The 20887-nt window shown below is 40.3% G+C and overlaps 1 long non-coding RNA gene across 3 annotated transcripts in view; it reads left to right on the top strand.

Annotated features, from left to right (window-relative positions):
* LOC140600207 (uncharacterized) overlaps positions 1-20887 on the top strand; it is a 263881-nt gene that overhangs the window by 30356 nt on the left and 212638 nt on the right. The gene's annotated exons all lie outside the window — the stretch shown is intronic.

The raw sequence follows: 20887 nt of genomic DNA, 5'->3' as shown, positions 1-20887 counted from the left end.
TACCCCCTCAACTCTGAATCTTCATTCACTATGCTATGCCCTAAGCCTGCCTCCCAGGTTCCAAGATCTAGAGCAACTACCCACAGACCTGTGTTTCTGTATGATTGTGGTAACTAGCATTGGTTGAGTGCTTACTGTGAGCTAGACTCACGTTAAGTACTTTATATGCATTATCATGCTCAATCTTCCCAACCCAATGAGATAGGCACTGTTATTACCACACAGTAAGCTCTGAATGAACACTTATTTTAGTACTGGGCAGGAATGCAACACAGAGTTTTGGTTCTGGGGGTTGAGATTCAAGAGAGAGAAAACATTTTATATTGGTTATGTATTGCTATGTACTCCCAAAAGTTACCAAATTTAACAGCTTAAAACAACAAACTGCTACTATCTCATAGTTTCTGAGGGCCAGGAACCTGGGAGCAACTTAGCTGAATGGTTCTGGCTCAGGGTCTCATGAGTTTGCAGTCCAGGTGTCAGCCAGGGATGTAGTCATCTGAAGGCCTGACTGGGACTATTGGATCTGCTTCCAAGACAGCTGACATACGTGGCTCTTGACAGAGGCCTCAGTTCCTTACTGACTGTTGGCAGAAGACCTCAATTCCTTGCATCATCAGTCTTCTCACATGGCTGCCTCAGCCTGGCCATGTCAAGGTTTTTTGATTCTTATTTTATAGCTGTTGGGAACTTAGACATTTGATCTTAGTAGAGGAGAGAGGATTCTGATGCATGCTGTCAGATTGCAGAGATCATTCTTACAACCAGAACTCTATAGGGCCCTACCCTCAAAGGGCTGGCCATGCTCTCATAGTTCCTTCCAGCCACCAGTCCAAAACCAAGAAAAAAGGGGAGGGGTACTAGGGCAGGAAATGGGATATAGCCTGAGTGTTACTCAAGATTCCCTTGAGGATATATATGGTAGGGCATCCTAGAAAACTGGGAGGTAAATAAATGGTTAGATCAGAAGAACACCAGGACCAGAGATAGAATGAGACAGTTAAAGAAGGGGATCTCCTGCTTCAGATGGGCTGATTGAGGGTCTTCATTTCCTGGTATGTATAAAAGTGACATAAGAAATCTGATATTGAGGGCAGCCTGGGTGGCTCAGCGGTTTAGCGCTGCCTTCAGCCCAGGGCATGATCCTGGAGACCCAGGATCGAGTCCCATGTCAGGCTCCCTGCATGGAGCCTGCTTCTCCCTCTGACTGTCTCTGCCTCTGTGTGTGTGTGTGTGTGTGTGTGTGTGTGATGAATAAATAAATAAAATTTAAAAAAAAGAAAAGAAATCTGATATTGGTACAAAGTATTCAAGGATGTTTTTCATTAATGCTGAAAAATTAACCCAATAAAAGGAAAGGATAGAGACACTTGCCTTGGCAAGGTAAAAGGAACACGAATTACAGCCATTAATATGAACTGTTGGCCATTTTTGCCTGGCTAATATAATCACATTCAGGAATAAATGCAAGGAAATCAAGGGCTCTGAAGTATAGGTAGGAGACTCTGAGAAATTCCTTTACTGAATATTTCTCATAGGACTGGCTCTGCCCTACTACCCTCTCCTTACAAAAAACTAAATAGAAAGTAGCTATTCCTCTTGAAAAATGGTTTTTGCCCTAGAGATCTCTGGGGTGCTGACCCAGAAGAATACAGTCATACAAGAATTCTGTTAGAGGTGATACCAAATTAAGAAGTTCATATGTGGGCAGCCCCGGTGGCGCAGGGGCTTAGCGCCGCCTGCAGCCCAGGGCGTGATCTGGAGACCCTGGATCGAGTCCCACGTCAGGCTCTCTGCATGGAGCCTGCTTCTCCCTCTGCCTGTGTCTCTGCCTCTCTCTCTCTCTGCATCTCTATGAATAAATAAATAAAATCTTAAAAAAAAAAAAAAAGAAGTTCATATGTGTCTTCTTCTTCTGTGAAGCCTTTTAGTTTTGCCATGGGGGTCCTGGTACTCCCTATACCTCTCTTGCCTATATGAGAGTTTGGATTAAGTGTGAAGAAGGAAGAGTTAGTCATTTGAAAACATGGAACACTGGGGAGGACAGATACAAGGCGAAGGAAGGTTGTATTGCCCTAGGGATTGTTAGGGAACTCTTCCCAGTTAGATTCTCTGTGACCTGACTCCTTGAACCTCTTTTCTCCTTTCCACAGTTCTGAAAAATTTAGCTTTTTTTCTTTTCCTTTTTGATCTCTTAGTACCAACTATACTTCTTGATTCTCATTTTCCTCTAAGAGAAGTTATGGATTGGGATGTATCCCTGTCTTACTGTGCACCAGAATCAGTACATAGGCTCTTTCAATTTTAAGAGCTTTGTTGGGAGCACCATGGGAAAACAGAAGGGGATTAAAAAAAATTAAAACATGAAGAAGTTATGAAGTCTCCAAACACCCTACACAACATTTAACTTTATCCTTATCTGGTACCCAGACGGGTAGATGGCTCTTTTTCTGCCCCTGAGGGTGGAACTCTCATCAGAGCTCCTCCTTTCTGCACCTCTTCCCTCCCTTATCTTGTTCCCACAGAGCCCTTCCTCCTTCCCTGGTGGCCTCTCTTTCAAGATGTATAAGTACAGTTTAGGTGTAGACATGTACTCCCAGACCCAGAGAATAATTTACTGTCAGAGTCCCTCCAAGACATTTCTTTCAATGCCTTCCTCATACTACCTCAGGAGCTAAAAGCATAAAAATTGCAGTTGAAAAGAAAAGACACGGGGAGTGGTAAAGCTATAGATTTGGGGAAGGCACTGAAGATATATCATACTTTGTCATTTTGCTGAGGCCCTTGATAGCTGGTCCGAGTGCTTCTGGCCATCATCTCTAGGTAAAGCATTTAATAGACTGCTCTAGATGGATGTTCTCTATAACTGAATGTAGACACTGCAAATTTTAAACAGTATGAATCAGAGGAACCCAACCTGGTATAACCAGTTTATGGGATAAAACAGTTACCCACCACAGCTTGATAATATCATACACAAGAACAAAACTTGGTAGCCTTAGTTTACTAAATGGGCATCAAAAATACTAGTCATTTTTTATAGTGGAAGGGAGAGTACATCCAAAGTCAACATTTAAAAATGTCCCCAACTCTTGGTGTACTTAATGCATTCAACAACGAAAAGTTCAACAAAGATTAGAAATTGGAAGCTGAATATTGATGTCATTTCAAAGCACTCAGAAGTAGTTAGGTAACTCACTTAGGTATAGCTTGTTAGTAGTTAAGTCTTTAGTGATACGAAGTACACTTAATGTGACAAACCTCTTAAAGGTCACTCCATAGCTTAATTTCTCACTTATGTTTAAATAACATGGTCCTAGTGCTGAGTGTCTCTTGGCATCATCAATGATAACTGAGGCTGGTCTCCTTACTTTCCTTGATTTCTTGCCCCTCTCCATGGGGGCAGTTACATTCTACATCCAGCCTAAGGAGAGGAAACAAAGGCAGGCTATTATCTATAATAATAGATAAACTAATTGGAAGCATTATACATAAGTAATTATGTATCCTTAAAATTTTATTTTATGAATAAAATTTCTATATCTATGTATGCTTAAAAATTGATCTTAAATTTGAGAAATAAAAAAACTCTACATTGGTGAAGGCAGCTAATGACACAATGGTTTGGAGAAGTTGGAAAAAAAGAAAAACAGGTCAAGAAAAGAAAACCCAGAGGTGCCTGGCTGGCTTGGTAGAGCGTGCAGTTGTTGATCTTGAGGCTGTGGGTTCAAGCCCTGTTTTGATTGTAGAGATTACTTAAAAATAAGATCTTGAAAAAAACCCACTGAAGAATTTTGAGAAATTCCAGATAGATTTGGACTTATTGACGGAGGCAGGAAGTGATATGACCGATCAGGTCTGACTTGAGTATCCATAATTTTCAAGAGGAATTTTGAAATTCTCAGCTAAGCTAAATTTGCTGAAAAAAAGGAAAAGACTCTAGAATTTATGATTCTCTGCCCATGGGTTTTGAAGAACTGTTTACAAGTGTGGAACAGCCCTAAGGTTAAAAATGGGGGCAACAAGTTTGTTGCCCTGTCCAAGACAGCTGGACCTCCTGTTCTTTTTTTTTTTTTTTTTTTTTTTTATGATAGTCACACAGAGAGAGAGAGAGAGAGAGAGGCAGAGACATAGGCAGAGGGAGAAGCAGGCTCCATGCACCGGTAGCTCGACGTGGGACTCGATCCCGGGTCTCCAGGATCGCGCCCTGGGCCAAAGGCAGGTGCCAAACTGCTGCGCCACCCAGGGATCCCTGGACCTCCTGTTCTTATCCAGCAACATGGAAATGGTTGTGGTTCCCTGGATACTCCTTGTTGTGGACTGCCCCACCCACCCACATCACCATCCACTGTTATCAGCCCTATTGCTTTCTCATAGTGTTGTGTACTTCGCTTCTGTGGCAGTTAACACAGTTTGTAATTAATTTATTTTTTTGAAAATTTGATTGTCTGACTTCATCATACTGCAAATTTCAAGAACGGGGACTATGACTATTTTTTTTAGAATTGTATCTCAATGCTTACCTAGTACAAGGTATCTTAGTAGCAATGAGTAAATATTTTTGAACCAATAAGCCTTAGCATATGTTTTTTTTTTCTTTTTTTTTCTGCTTGGAATGTCTTCCCAGTTCCAATTCACCGACGCTTTCATATTTATGTTTTCCAAAACCCAGCTTATATCACCACTATAAAATACTGCTCCTTTAAAGGAAATTATGGCCTCCTTTCTCTGTATATCTTCTAGACCTCTGGATTGCTCTACTCACAATACTGTTCTGTAATTATTTCTTTACATAACTCTCTTGGCAATCAGACTGTGAGGTCCTTAAGTCCAGTGACTGGGCCTTATTATTATTTTTATTCTCAGTATCCAGTGGCATTAGTAGATGCTTATAGATATTTGGGAACTGAGGTAATAAGTGAAGCCTATGTTTTCTGGCCACCTCAACAAAGGAGAAATCTTTTGAAGGGCAGTGGTGAACTGTAGGTTCACAGTTCAGTGAAGGTGCAGAACATCAGTGATGCCCCCAGGTAACATAGGTGTTGTTTCCCTGTACTTTAGAAACCCACTACTTTTCTCCCTCATTCTCATGGCCCAAATGGAGCTTCCCAGACCACTGTCTATGATATAGCTCAAGACAAAGAATCTTTCTAGGGAGGTGCCTGAATGGCTTAGTCAGTTAAGCATCTGACTTGATTTTGGCTCAGATCATGATCTCAAGGTTCTGGGACAGAACCCTGTGTTGGGCTTCACACTCAGAGTCTGCTTGGGATTCTCTCTCTCTCCCTCTCCCTGCCCCTCCCCTCTTTCTAACTCTCTATCTCTCTCTAAGATAAATAAATAAAATCCAGGGTGCCTGGGTGGTCAGTTGATTAAGTCTCTGCCTTCAGCTTGGGTCATGATCCTGAGGTCCTGAGGTGGAGCTCCACATCAGACTCCCTACTCAGAGGAGAGTCTGCTTCTCCCTCTACCCCACCCCCCTGCTTGTGCTCTCTTTCTCACATTCGCCTTCTCTCTGTCTCTCTCAAATAAATTTTTAAGAAAATATTTAAATATATAAAATCCTTAAAATTCTATGTTTTTTTACTCTGATAGCTGAGCGATAGGAAGCAGTTCTTTCCTCTCTGCTGTTACTAATGTCAAGGTATGAGCACAAGTTATTCCTTACTACTGGAGAATGTAGCCATCTCTAGAGAGTCCTAAGAGGATCAAGTGTCTAGTTCTAGTAAGATCTAGCCATACCTGCCTTTCCGGTATTTGGTTTTGTAAGCAAATACATTCCCTTTTGGACTAGACCAGTAAAGTTGTAAAGACTTACTAGTAAAAAATAAAAAAGACTTACTAGTAGGCAGAGCTCAGCTCTCCACCACTGTTGGTCTTCTTTTCCCATTCTTCCCCCAGCCTCTCCTCTAAAAACTTATTGAACAAATAATAAAGAATGTCTTGGAGATAATAGAAAAAATATATATTGCTCACTGCCCCCAGTTCCCAGCACAGAATTCCTAAAACCTTTGTAATTTACTAAGTGATAAGAATAGCAGGAGCACTGTTTGTTCTAATATTTGGTCTTTGACCCCCATTCTTGACAAAGAGTTCCTAAATCCCTTGGAATTTCCTGGGTGACAGCAGTAACTCTTGGTGGGCTTCTGGATAGGGGCTGGCCACCAAAAAGACCAAGCTGTGATTAGAAGCTTGGAGTCTTCAGTCCCACCTCCCATTCTCTAGAGAAGGGAGAGGCCCTGGAAAGGAGTTAATAATTGATAATGCCTACGTGATAAAGCCTCTGTAAAAATCCCAGAAGTATGAGATTCTGAAAGCTTCCAGGTCAGTGGACACATCCACGTATTGGGAGGGTGACACGGCCTGATTCCATGGGGATGGCAGCTCCTGCTCTGAGGAATCTCCTGAACCTTGCCCTATGTGTCTTGTCATCTGGCTATTCATCTGTATTCTTTATTATATCTTTTAATAAACAGGTAAACCTAAGTAAGTGTTTTCCTGAGTTCTGTGAGCCACTCTAGCAAATAATTGAATCCAAAGAGAGGAGGCCATGGGATTCTCCAATTTGTAGCCAAGTCAGACAGAAGTTGTGGCCAGGCTATGTACCTACTACTTGTGATTGGCACCTGAAGGGGAGGACAGTCTTGTGGGACTCATCCCCTCACCTGTGGGATCTGAGGCTATCTCCTGGTAGATAGTGTGAGAACTAAGTTAAATTGTAGGGCACCCAGCTTGTGTCACAGAATTGCTTGCTGAGGGAAAACAAACCCTACACATCTGGCATCAGAAGTATGGGGGTGCCTTACTGGCTCAGTCAGTAAAGTGTGTATCTCTTGATTTCAGGGTTGTAGTTTTGAGCCCAACATTGAATGTAGAGATTATTTACAAATAAAATCTTAAAAAAAAAAAAAGTGTTGTGAGTGTGATAGTGGTGTGAGAGTAAAGGAGAAACACAGGAGGAAAGACTGGGGTTGGGTTTTTTTCTTAATGCAATATCATTTGGAAGACTTCTAGTTTTCAGATGACCAAATAAAAATGGTCCTGCCCCCCCCCCCACTCCCTTTTCTCTGAAAAGTTGCCTTTAAACAACGAGAAAAACAAAAATAAGGAACACAGAGTTTATCTTTAGTAAAACTAGGAGACAATTGTGACTCTGGACCAAAGTGGAAGAAGATCAAAGCAAAGTCCCTGTATGGGGCCATGTTAATCAGGAGGAGCTGATTCATTCCGCCCAACTGCAGAAAGGCTCAGGGATTAGTGGCACCACCTACCTGAAAGACAGAGGTGAGGCAAGGGAGTGGATTGGGGACTGCTTAAGAGTGTGTAAGGAACAGCTAGACCTGTAGGTTCCCATCTACTCTACAAAGGGCTAACTTTCCCCCACCCTCAGAGATGAGAGTAGAGCCTCTGGAGAAGCAAACTAGAAAGTCTCAGAAAACCAGGCACTGAGGAGAGCTGGCAGTGAGGTACTAGAGTGTGAAAAAAGGGAAGTAAGGACTTCAGTGACAAGTTCTAATGGCACTTCCTCCCCGCTCCTCCCATAGGAGAAACCCACACTGCTAGGGAACAGATCTACCTATGCTAAAATTTAGGGATATCAAATGAAAAACTCAGCTAGCCACCTGCATATATTACATTTCAGTAGAAGATAAACACCCTCAAATAAACAGCTTCCAAACAGCTATTAGGTAATTTATTTTAAGATATAAATGGAAAGACAAAGATCACTGGAGATCTGAGGACAACTTCCGGTATGGAAGTTAGAAACCAGAACAATAACAACAGCAACAATTCAGAGGGGAAAAAACCTTTCAGAGAGAAAAAAAATTATTCAATAGGATTGGGAAAAAGGCCTAACACCAGCCTTCTCAACAGCATTTACAACTAGAAGCTCAGGGATTAATGCCATTAAAAGCCTAAGTAAAAGTTGTGGGGCACTTGGCTGGCTCATTAGGTGGTGCTTGTGACTCTTGATCTTGGGGTTGTGAGTTCAAGCCCCATGTTAGGTATAGAGGTTACTTAAAAATAAACTCTTAAAAAAAAAAAAAAAGAGCCTGAGTAATAGTTATTTTCAACTTAGAATTCTATACCCACCCACCCAAACCAACCATTGATTATGTAAGAGGATAGGGTAGACACATTTTCATACATGCAAAATCTCAAAAAGATATTCCTGTCACATATCCTTTCTCAAAAAGTCACTAGATGATATGTTCCACCAAATGAAGAAATAAACCAAGAAAGAACACAGTGGATTCAGGGAAGAGGGGATCCAACACAGGAGTAAGGCATAGAACCTCTCCAGGATGATGCCAAAATGAAGTCCCAGAAGAACTCAGAGTAGGTGATGTGGTAGGCCCAGAAGTAACCATGTTAATTTAAGTGGGATGGAAGGTTCCAGGAAAGATGCTGTCAGGGGAAACAAAATGGAGCTACTTGATTATCCAACAGGCTGGTCATATGAGAATTTTTAGTGAGAAGCATTTTATAGAACTGTTAGTGGGTGTGGAAACACAGTTTGTTCAATGAAATCTGGACAAATGACAAAACAGAGGCAGATATCAACTTCAGGACAAACTAAAAGATAGCCAAGAAAGAAAATGCAATCACCATTCTTGAGTCCTCAGCAAACAGTACTTACAGTCCTATTAATTAACACTGAATATGGATTTAGCCAAAAAGTGTGATGCTGGGGGATGAGGGATGGGGCAGAGAAGAGGAAGAGTGCTAATTGCCTTGCCTGCAATGAAAGAAAATCAACGGATAATATCTAACTTGACCAAAAAGGATCATATGCCAAGAAACTTGAAGGCAAATAAGAAACAACTGTAAGAGCTGGAAGTGATTGAGTCTGTAAAATAGGATGGTAACGGTGTGACAGAGCTGTGTGAAAATGCTGTTGATTTTTTCTTAAAGGCTTTTGGGCACTACTGACCTTTTAAATTATGTACATATAGTGCTTTGATAAGTAAAAATTAGTTTAAAAATGTCAAGGGGCATCAAATTACTAGATAGCTCAGTTGCCCGCATGTGGCAATTCAGCTCTGCTCTTATGCTTGAAGGATTGAAGATGTGATCAGAGAGCGGGTCAGAGGACGGGTTATGAAGGGCGATGTGTGCCAACTCAAAGAGCTTGAATTTTATTGTACAGAGAATGGAGAGGCTTCAGGGATCTTAAACAATAGAATAATAGGATTAGACACACTCTCTGAGCATTAGCTTCCTAGACTAGATTGGCCTAGGAAGGACTATAAGGCCACGTTTTCCCCATCAATGTTTTATTATGAAAAATTTCAAATGTTTTAGTTACTAGCTTTAAATTTCTATTTATTTATTTTGCTATTTTTATCATACATTATTAAATAATTATAAATGATTTAAATTTGCTATGAAAATTATTCAGAAAAATTGGCTTATGCAGTGAACATCCATATGACTGTCTAGATTCTACAATTAACATTTTTCCATATTTGCCTTCTCACATAACGATCCATCTATCTATCCCTCTGTCCACCTATCAATCCATCTGATATTTTTGATACATTGAGAGACATCAGTATATTTCATCTCAACACTTCAGCATGTATATCATATCTGAGAGTTCTTTTTATAGAAGGGGAAAGCATAGACTGTGGAATCAGACAGATTCCAATCAGAATCTCAGATTTCTGTTTTAATCCCAGATTATAATTTTGCTGTTAGATTATTCAACATAACTGCAGATTTGGGGAGTCTTCATTAAAAAAAAAAAAGAATAAAATTATTAGGTGTTTATTCCGTGAATTTCACTAACATTAAATTGTATCTGCATTGGTACAACCTTTTTTAGTATGTTCTTTAGTAACTTAAACATATATTTTTCTAGTTAAATAATTACCCCGTAGTAATTACCAGTTTCTAATTTTAGTTCTAGATTGTTAGCTGTGGGGCAGCCCTGGTGACTCAGCGGTTTAGTGCCGCCTTCAGCCCAGGGTGTGATCCTGGAGACCCTGGATCAAATCCCATGTCAGGCTCCCTGCATGGAGCCTGCTTCTCCCTCTGCCTATGTCTGTTCCTCCTCTGTTCCTGTGTCTGTCTCTCTCTCTGTGTCTTTCATGAGTAAATAAAAATCTTAAAAAAAAAAAAAGATTGTTAGCTGTATATGTCAACCTCAGAGATCCTATAATCTTGACCATTTTGTCTACCAAAGAGAAGGAATATGATCCTCTTAGTGAGACTCAACACCACTGTCTGACACACTGTCAGAGAGAATCTGCCTCATTTTCCTGTGAAATAAGGCTTAGATCTTAGAAGATGATAGGTTTACTCAGAACAGGAAATGAGCTCTTAGATGCCTTTGGGAACACTAATTGCAATGGGTTAATAATTTATCTTTAATAGTTTTCAACAAATATTCATTGAGGGAAATCTTATCAAATACTACAAACTCTTGCTTCTGGTTAATCCTGTCTGCCACATATTTAATAAATGGATTCAGCTTTAGTAACTTCAGCAAATGGAAGCTTATTTATTCAAACACTATCTCTTGATTCTAGGATGCAGAGATGCAGGGATCTTGCCCTCAAGGTACACTCTGTCTAGTGGGGAGTAATATAAGCAAGAAAACTCAAGAAATCATATAGTAGAGAGTAATAAATAGCATAACAGATGCTCAAGATGTAATAGGGTCAAAGCACAGGAGTGGAACCAGCCTCTGTGGAGAAGAGGTTGCTGTCAGGGATCAAGGAAGCCTTTCAGAGAATGCCATACTTGCTTTGTAAAGGAAAGGCCTTGAAAAACCTTACCTGACATAACTTGCATTTTCAAACTGTTTTATTTAATGTCTTTTTATAACTTCTGTTCATTTATTCAACATCTACTGGGGACTGCTCTGTCCTAGGCACTGGCCATGGTTTTGAGAATACAGCAGTGAACTGGGCAGATCTTTCTCACAGTCTGAGGAAGTAAGCATAAGTGTGAAAAACATTGTGATAGAGATGTAACAGGGTCTGTAGCAGAGTGGGCCAGCCCTGGCCCAGGGGGGAGGCATGAGCACACAGCTGAACACTTAGATGTTTGCCTGGTCAATGCGAGTTCTGTTCTGTCTTCTCATTGAAAGTGCAGTCATCGGATGCTCAATGGTTGAGCATCTCCTTTTGGCTCGGGGTGTGATCCCAGTTCAGGGATTGAGTCCTGCTTCTCTCTTGCCTGTGTCTCTGCCTCTCTCTCTCTGTGCCTCTCATGAATATATAAATAAAATCTTAAAAAAAAAAATGTAATCATCCTCACAGTTATTCTGAATCCTATACAGGGCCCACACCAGGGACTGGGGTTATAGTTAGCAGCTCAGAACCCACTGCCTGTTTGGATCTTTTATGCTGGGAAAGCACTCCTGAATCTTCACCATTATGAAAATAACCTATAGTTTCATAGAGTGCCAGAGAGAGTTCTAATTACATTCTTCCAAAGAGTTTTTACTGAGTGTTTATTAAAATCTTGCCTGGTTAAGAAGGACATGAGACTGTAGGTCCTGAAATCACTTAATTTCACAAGGCAGAAGTTCTCTGCTTGAAACTCTAACTCTAGCCAGCAATCTTACAAATGTCCATGATTGGACATGGTGATATAGTGACCTATAGTGATAGGTCACTGTAATTTTCATGGAAGGTGAGTAAGAGGTGCCATCACCAGCTGTCAAAGATGATATATTATAGAAGTTCTTCAGTTTACCAATTTCCACCTTACAAAATCAGACAGATATAACCAAAGCCTGTGCCAGAGCAAAAGCCAGTTAACTCTGCCCATCAACGGATGGCATCAGTAGGAACCAGTATACTATGAGCCTTTCCTGTTACACTTGTACACTTAATAAGTGCTTGTGAAATTCATTGAAAACAAAGTCAGCTTTCCAAAATCCCAGAAACAAAGATGTGGCATCAGAGCTGGAAAGCCACTAAGATAGTGGTCATCTAGTGTAGGCTTTGCCAACCAGTAGATTTTAAAGCTTTATCTGGTACCTGTAACCAAGATTCTAACCAAGATGAATCTCTTAGGCTCTCATCAATGTCTCTGATTTTCCTGGAACCCCCGTTAAGGAATATAGTTGTGTTAATAGTCCCATGGCCATATTCCAACTTCACTTCTCCCCACATTCATTCAGTGGCTCCAGTGTCAGCACCTAACCCAAACCTGCTCTTCCTACAAGTGCTCCATCCTAGTCAATGCAGCTTGATGCCTCTGGTTACTCAGGCCAGCAGTTTGGATGTCATTCATGACTATTTTACTTTCTTCCACAACTGATGGCCAGTCTATCAGACAGTCTTGTTGATTCCACCTTCAACATATATCTAGAATATGATTTCAGCAGCTGCCATCCTAATCCAAGTTACCATCACTTTCTCCTGAATAAGTGTAGTAGTCCCTTACTTGGAGACAGCATTTCTACCTTTGCCCCTTCTTGTCTTCTCAATAGAAGATAAAATGATCACTTTAAGACCCAGGTCAAGTCATGTCATTCCTCTAATCAAAGCCCTCTAGTGATTTCCATCTCACAGTGTATATGCTGACGTCCTTACCACAGCCTCAAATGCCCTGAATGATGGGAGCTCTTCCCCTCCCTCCTGCTCCAACCACATTGTCCTTCTAATGCATATGGCACTTTCCCATCTCAAGAACTTTTCTTTCTGTTCCCTTGGCCTCCCCTTCTTTCTGCAGGGCTCCTTCACTGTCTTCAGTTCTCTGCTCAAATGCTGCTGTATTGGTGAGGCCTTTCCTAGCCACCGTGTAAAAATTAGTAACATCCTTTCCCTTATCTCAAACCTTTCTTTTTCCCCCTACTCTGTTGTTCTCCAGAGCACTTATCATAATCTGATAGACTATGCTTTGCTTGTCTACGTATTTATTGAATATCTCCACCTAAGCTTCATGACAGAGGGACTTTATCTTCTTCCCCTCCATATTTCTAGCACATAGGACTCTGCTCATTTTCTAGTATTTAACAAGCATTTGTTGGATAAACAATACATAAGTCATAGCTTTATTGCTAAAAATGTTATTACTAATATTGTTATGATAATTCAGATTTTTCTTTTGTTAGCAGGCTGACTTCTATTCCTCTAAGACTCTACTTAGGAATTCCAAATTCCAAAAATTTTTAATTTTATCTTCCAGACTGGCTTAGAAGTCTCTTCCCTGAGCTTCCATAACAACCTGAGCAGGTCTCCATCAGAGCCCTTGCCACATGACAATGTCTGTTTTACCTGGGGCACTTCCCCACCATTGACCTGTGAGTGGATCACGGTATCTTTCAACTGAGCTTCACAGGGCTTCACACAATGTTTGGCACATGTTAGGTAAGTCTATAGATATTCAAAGGAAGAAAAGAGGAATCAAGGGATAAAGAAAAGAAGGAAGGAATAAAAGAATGGATGCAAAGCAGGCTGTAATTTTCATTTCTATTAAAAAAAAAAAAAAAAGAACCCTTTACAAAGTCAGTTAACACACTTCAGGGCAGCCTGGGTGGCTCAACGGTTTAGTGTTGTCTTCAGCCCAAGGTGTGATCCTGGAGACCCGGGATCGAGTCCCACATCGGGCTCCCTGCATGGAGCCTGCTTCTCCCTCTGCCTATGTCTCTGCCTCTCTGTCTGTCTCTCTCTCTCTGTCTCTCATGAATAAATAAATAAAATCTTAAAAAAAAAAGGAATTAAGTTCTGACACATGGTAGATCATGGACATTATGAGAACATCATGCTAAGTGAAATAAGCCAGTCATAAAAGAACAAACACTGTGTGATTCCACTTACATGGGTACCTAGAGTAGTTACATTCTTAGAGACGGAGAGTAGAATGGTGATTGTCAAGGGCTAGAGGAAGGGGGAAATGAAGAGCTGGCATTTAACAGGTACAGAGATTCAGTTTCACAGGATGAAAGCATCCTGGAGATGGATGGTGGAATGGTAGTACAAAAATATGAATGTACTAATGCCACTGAATGGTTAAGATGGTAAAGTACGCTGAACCAATGAACCACCCAGGCATCCCCAGAACTTAACTCCTTTTTAAGGCAGAATAATATTCTATTGAATATATACCACATTTGTTTATCCATTCATCGGTCCATGGGCACTTCAGTTGTTTCCACATTTTGGCTACTGTGAATAATGTTGCTATGAACATGGGTGTATGAATATCTATTTCAAGTTCTTGCTTCACTTCTCTTGCGTATATATCCAGAAGTGGAATTGCTGAATCATATGGTAATTCTATTTTTAAATTTTTGGGGGAACTGCCATACATTCTCAATAGTAGCTGTACCTGTTTACATTCCCACAATGGGCACAAGAACTCTTGTGCCTCACTATTATTTTTTCTTTCCTTTCCTTCTCTTCTCTTTTCTTTTCTTTTCTTTTTTCTTTCTCCTTCCTTCCTTCCTTCCTTCCTCCCTCCCTCCCTCCCTCCCTCCCTCCCTCCCTCCCTTCCTTCCTTCCTTCCTTCCTTCTCTCTTTCTCATAGAAGCCATCCTAATGGGTGAAGTGCTACAGAGTTCTTAAAATCTGAGTACATCTGCAAATACATTTAAGCTCCCAGTAGTGAGTCTTTAGCCTGAAAGGCAGCCAGTGGTACTGAGGTGAACTTCTGGAATTTGTTCAGCTGCATAGGCACTTATTCCTCTCTCCCCATCTGCTTACGCCTGGCAAAGCCCCACCAGCCACTTTTGAGTGGATTCAGTGGTATAAATTCTCATGATTCCTAGAGCCTAGCTGCTCAGCAGCATTCAATATATACTTCGAACCTTACTCTCCTCTTCACAAAAGGCAATTGAAGAGGAACTATATGTGGTTTACTTGCAGGAAAGAGGTAGCATAAAGGCAATAAGCAGGCTGAGTGAGTTATAAAGTAAGAAAGGGAGGCAGATTCTATAGACTTCTTATGTGTCAGTGGCAAAGCTGAGTGAAGGAATACCTGAAAGGCCCTTTTCCCCAGCCACATCCCACATCACCCCCATCAGCCCCTCACCCCTGGAGTCTAGATCTGTTCTTAAGAAGCTTTGGTGTTAGATCATTTCTCCCTTATTGCAGACAATTCTAAACATATTTCCAAAAACTTATGTGCAGGCTAATGGGAGGGGAGCTATGAATTAAACATTTTAATTTCACGATTAACTGTTACTCTGGGCAAGTCAATAAACCTCTCTACACCTGTTTTCTCAGCTATGAAATCAAACTATTGGACAAGAAGTCTTTAAGGACCTTGCCAGCTCAAAATAATCTTAATTCTAAAACTTTCAATGATCCAAAAAACGTTTCCTTTTATTTTAGAAATGTTTCATATATATCAAAGCAATTCTGTCTTATTCTGCCCTCAGTGGCAACCTCATTTAAATTGAGTAACTCTAAAAACTTAGAATCAGATGCTTGTTGCTATTTATTCTCTGCCAGAATATTGTAAATGTGTGTGTCTGCATTTGCAGAGTTGTGACTTCTCAGTCATTTGCCCTCTTATCTGCCACCACTTCCCAATGTTTCTTTTCTGAAAGCACACGCAAAAATGTTACTAGATTAGATGTAATTATAAAATGCTACCTAGAAGCAAACATTATATCAAGCATGTGCTCAGTGGTACTCAAAAGCTGTAACTGTTCATGTATCACTCTCTTTTACTCACTCACTGTCAAATTCACTTTGCAAACAATGTAAAAAAAACAAAATTCAGAAATGTCACTCTCTCCCACAATATCACCATGATTGAAAGGAATTGAGCCTGTTACTGTTATGGGCCAGATGTTTTAATGGGTTTTCCAGCCTGTTGAAAACCATTTCAGGATGCTGAGTCGAGGAGTGTGAAACCTGGAATCACCCAATTGTTTCTGACACACCTTTCAATTGATGCCATCAGGCATTTCTTAGAGTAAGCCACTGCTCACCTGTTAGTCATGTTCTATTTCATCAATTTTTAAAAATAAAAATTATTTATTAAAAACAATTCTTTATACCTATTCATTCACTCATTCTGTGTTCTGAATAAACTTTTAGAAAAAGGTTATGGGGGACCTGGGTGGCTCAGTTTAGCATCTGACTTTTAGTTTTGGTTAGTCATGATCTCGTGGGTTGTGAGATGGAGCCCCACATTGGGTTGGGTTCTGCCTAAGTGGGGAGTCAGCTTAAAAGATTCTCTCCCTCTGTCCCTTCCCCTACTCACTCTCTCACATGCACACTCTCTCAAGTAAATAAATCTTTAAAAAAAGGTTAAACATGCTGCCCCAGAGTTGTTGTGTATGCTCTGATTTATCAATAGTTGTTACCACATGTAGAAGAGAATCTCATAGATAATTCTTAATTTTTAAACCTCTTTTACACTTACTTTGGCAGCATATAGTATAGTATACAGGATAGATACAAATCAAAAAACTTACTTTAATGATTCTAAAATAAGGTTTGCAGTTTCTCTATGTTAAAAATCTATATTATAAATTATTTCATTTGAATATCAATTGCAAGAAACAAATCACCTCCTGTTTTAAGCAAAAGAGCCTTCAGTTCAGAGAGTTAGGGAATGGTTAGGGAGGCTAATAGGAGTGGGATAAGTTAGGTTCTTTCTAATGACTCCCTGAACATCCCCACTGAACTGTCCTGCCAGAGGAGTATCATAGTCAAGAAAGTGAGTAATCAGAGCCTACTCTGGAAAGTTTAAGAATGTATAAGTGGGGGCTCCTGGGTGGCTCAGTTGGTTAAGCAGCTGACTTGATTTCCACTTATGGCATGATCTCTGGGTTCTGGATCAAGCCTGAGTTGGGCTCCATGCTCAGTGGGGAGTCTACTTCAGGATTCTGTCTCTCCCTCCACCCCTACCCCTATTCTCTCTCTTTAAAAATAAATAAATCTTTTTTCTTCTTCTTTTTTTTAAATAAATAAATATTAAAAAAAAAAAAGAATAAGAATACACCACTAACTATGATCCAGGCAAGACTCAGAAGCCTTCACTGCAACTGCCTTTTGACATTTATGAGGCTAGTCTCTGGACACCAGGCTACTGTTGCAGAAAAGCCCAATAATTCCATGACCATCGCTGTCAGCAGCAACACCTAAGAACTCAAGAAGATGGCACTGACCCCTTCTGCTTTCCAAATCTTACATAATGCACTGAACTGGTACGATCTGTTTCATACCTAGAACCAACTGCAAGGGAGTATGAGAAGTGTGAGGTTTTTTTAAACACAGATAATCATTAACTAATTGTCATAAGTATTACAAAGGCAAAACACAGAATATACTAAGAGCACATAACAGGGTTATCTGACTTTGTCTGCAAAGGTCAGAGACATTTTTCCCCCTTGTATTTTTTTTTTTAAGATTTTATTTATTCATTCATGAGAGACAGAGAGAGACAGAGAGAGAGAGACAGAGAGAGAGAGAGGCAGAGGGAGAAGCAGGCTCCATGCAGGGAGTCCAACACTGGATTCAATCCTGGGTCTCCAGGATCACGCCCTGGGTTGAAGGCGGCGCTAAACCACTGAGCCACCCGGGCTGCCCTCCCCCTTGTATTTTTATAACAAATTACACAGTCTCTTCTATACATTGCCTTTTTCATTTAATAGAATATCTTGGATATTACCATGTATCAACATATAATGAGCTTTTACATTCTTCTTCTTCTTTTTTTTTTTTTTTTATGACTGCAAAGCATTCTACAGTATAAATGTATGTAATTAGTCTTACCATTCCCCTCTCAGCAGACGTTTGGGCAGTACCCAGTCCTTTGCTATCACAAATATTGCTGCTGTAGTGAATGGCCTTGTATTTACATAATTTCCCATGTGTACAAGAGTATTCATGGGATGATTCCTAAAAGTAGAACTGCTCAATCAGTGGGCATATTGTTTATAATTTTGTTGTTCATGTTGTTGTTATTTGTAATTTTTTAAAGAAAAATATTTAATCCATTGTTCATTTTTTTGAATAATAATACACAGAGTAAAAAAAGAAATAAAATGGAACAAAAAGATAGATAGAAGGAAAGCAGATTTCAGGCCACCTGGGTGGCTCAGTGGTTGAGCGTCTGCCTTTAGTTCAAGTAGTGATCCCAGGGTCCTGGGACAGAGTCCTGCATCAGGCTTCCCATGGGGAACCTGCTCCTCCCTCTGCCTGTGTCTCTGCCTCTCTGTGTCTCTCATGAATAAATAAATAAAAATCTTTTTTAAAAAAAGAAGAAAAGTAGATTTCCTTCATAATTCATACAGAAATACTCTATGTATATATAAGCACATAGATACACACGTATCCACATAAACCCATATACAACATACGAACATATAAATTAATATGCAGAATTTCTCTTCTTTGGAATTTTTTTTTCGATTTTTCTGATTTTTCTGATTTTTTTTTTCTGCATATAGTCTATGGACATTTTGCTAAGACATAGAAACCCCAGGCTAAGTGTAACATTAGGTTAGAAACATCCTTCATTACTGTCTCATCATTTCCTCTTTAGTGTACATGCATGGGCTTTCCCTGTGCCTGTGTGATCACTCTGCAGATAAGGATGGTTATGGATGTGGGCTCTCCACAGCACGTGGCCTCAGATTTTCTGACAAAATCTTCTGTGCTTTGTGCGGAGTAGTCATTGTGGGGACCTCCTCCATAATCTGACAGATTCCCTCTGCCCTTCTCCTGGTTGAATCTTCTGTTTCATCTGGCCCACATATTTTTTCATGCTTTCCTTCCTTCATTTGATGGAACATGTTTTGCAACAGTTTTCTGGGAAAAGGTCCATGGGAGGTAAACTTTTTGAGATCTGGGTGTCTGAAAATCTTTTTATTCTATCTTCCCACTTGATTGGTAAGTGACTGGATATAGAATTCTGAATTAGGAGTATTTTTCCTTCAGCTTTGAAGGCATTGCTCCATGGAATTCTGGTTTTAAGTGCTTGCTGTTTACAAGTCTGAAGCTCCGGGATCCCTGGGTGGCGCAGCGGTTTGGCGCCTGCCTTTGGCCCAGGGCGCGATCCTGGAGACCTGGGATCGAATCCCACATCGGGCTCTCGGTGGGTGGAGCCTGCTTCTCCCTCTGCCTATGTCTCTCTCTCTCTCTCTCTCTCTCTCTGTGACTATCATAAATAAATAAAAATTTAAAAAAAAAAAAAAAAACAAGTCTGAAGCTCCTCCATGTGATGGAAGGATCTCCTTCCTCTTTGTTCCCGTGAAATTTCATGATGACGCGCCTCTGCGTGAGTTCATCTGTTCTCTTAGGCATCCAACGGGTCCTTTCTTTCTGGAAACCCTGAGTATTCTCTTGAATTATTCATTGCTGCTTTCTTCTCCTCTGTTATTTAGATGTTGGATTTCCTGACTGTTTCACTCCTGTTTTCTTTCTTGTGGTCTTTTTGCTCTATTTTCTGGGAAATTTCCCCAACTTCATCTTCCAAATTTTCTTTTGAGTTTTTTTCATTTATGTTTTCAGTTTTAAAGAGCTCTTTTGTTTGTTGTTTGAATTTTTTCATAGCATTCATTGTGCAGACTCTTCTCATTTCCCTAAGGATATTGATATAGTATTTTTAAAATATATTTTGTTTTTCCTAAAAGGATTCTTTCTTTCAAGTTGCTTTTTTCCCCTATTTGTTTGCTTTGGTCTTTATCTTCTATCTTAGAGTCTGTCCTTAGATGTCTGGTAATTAGTTATCTGTACATGATTTAAAGTGAGGGACTAGGGGGTGCCTGCGTGGCTCACTTAGTAGAGCATGCAACTCTTGATCTTGGAGTTGTGAGTTCAAGCCATCATGTTTGATGTAGAGTTTATTAAAAAAAATTTTTTTTTTAATGGGCGCCTGGGTGGCTCAGTCAGTTAAGTGTCTGCCTTCAGCTCAGGTCATGATCCCAGGGTCCCTGGATTAATCCCAGGTGGGGCTCCCTGTTCAGTGGGGAGCCTGCTTCTCCCTCTCTCTCTGCCCCTCCCCCTGCTTGTGTTTTCTCTCTCTCCCTCTCTCAAATAAAATCTTTTTTTTTTAAGATTTTATTTTATTTATTCATTCATGATAGACATAGAGAGAGAGAAAGAGAGAGAGAGAGAGAGAGGCTGAGACACAGGCAGAGGGAGAAGCAGGCTCCATGCCGGGAGCCCAATGCGGGACTTGATCCCGGAACTCCAGGATCATGCCCTGGGCGAAAGGCAGGCGCTGAACCACTGAGCCACCCAGGGATCCCCTCAAATAAAATCTTTTAAAAAAATTTTAGTAAGTTAAAAAATAAAATAAAATGAAGGACTAATGTTCTGGGGCATTGGACTTGTCTCATGTGGTATTAGGGGTGTGACTTACACAGATGTGTGCATTTCAATACTGTATATAAATTATACCCCTAAAAATACCTATTAGAAAAAAAACAAAAACAAGTGAGGAATGAAAATACTGGAAGCATACTAGAAGCTCTGAGCAAGTAGATGGAAATTACCAAGCTACAGTTCTACCTTGGGGACATCTGAGTGGACATTCATCTGCATAGGACTCAGCCCTCAGTGGAAGCCTTGCATTTCTCTCTGACACTCTTACCTCCATAGGAAATAAAGCCTTAGGCTCTGCTGTGATAAAGGCAGGCCATTACCCAGCAGTGTGGAATGGGGAAGAGTTCTCAAGATCTAACTGCTTCTTAAACATCTTTTACCCAGACCTCCTTATTTCAGCATGATGTCCCCTCACTTCAACTCCTGTGTTACTACTACAGAGTTCTTGAACCTTTTGAGAATCTACAATGTAAATTGGGTTTTTCCCTGGCTTCTTCACTACCGCTCTCTATCTTCCAAAATATTAATGTTCTTGCCTCTTGTTTTCCCAGCCCCAGAAAGTTTGTATCTTTTTTAGAAAAATAAATCTCTTTATTGTATTTTTGTAGGCTTTCAAGAGGAAGCCTTGAAAGATGTGT

Source organism: Canis lupus, chromosome 11 (genome assembly GCF_048164855.1).
Source record: "Canis lupus baileyi chromosome 11, mCanLup2.hap1, whole genome shotgun sequence".
In the NCBI taxonomy this organism is placed as follows: Eukaryota; Metazoa; Chordata; class Mammalia; order Carnivora; family Canidae; genus Canis; species Canis lupus.
The sequence above is the reverse complement of the archived record's forward strand: the minus strand, read 5'-3'. Positions and strand labels throughout refer to the sequence as shown.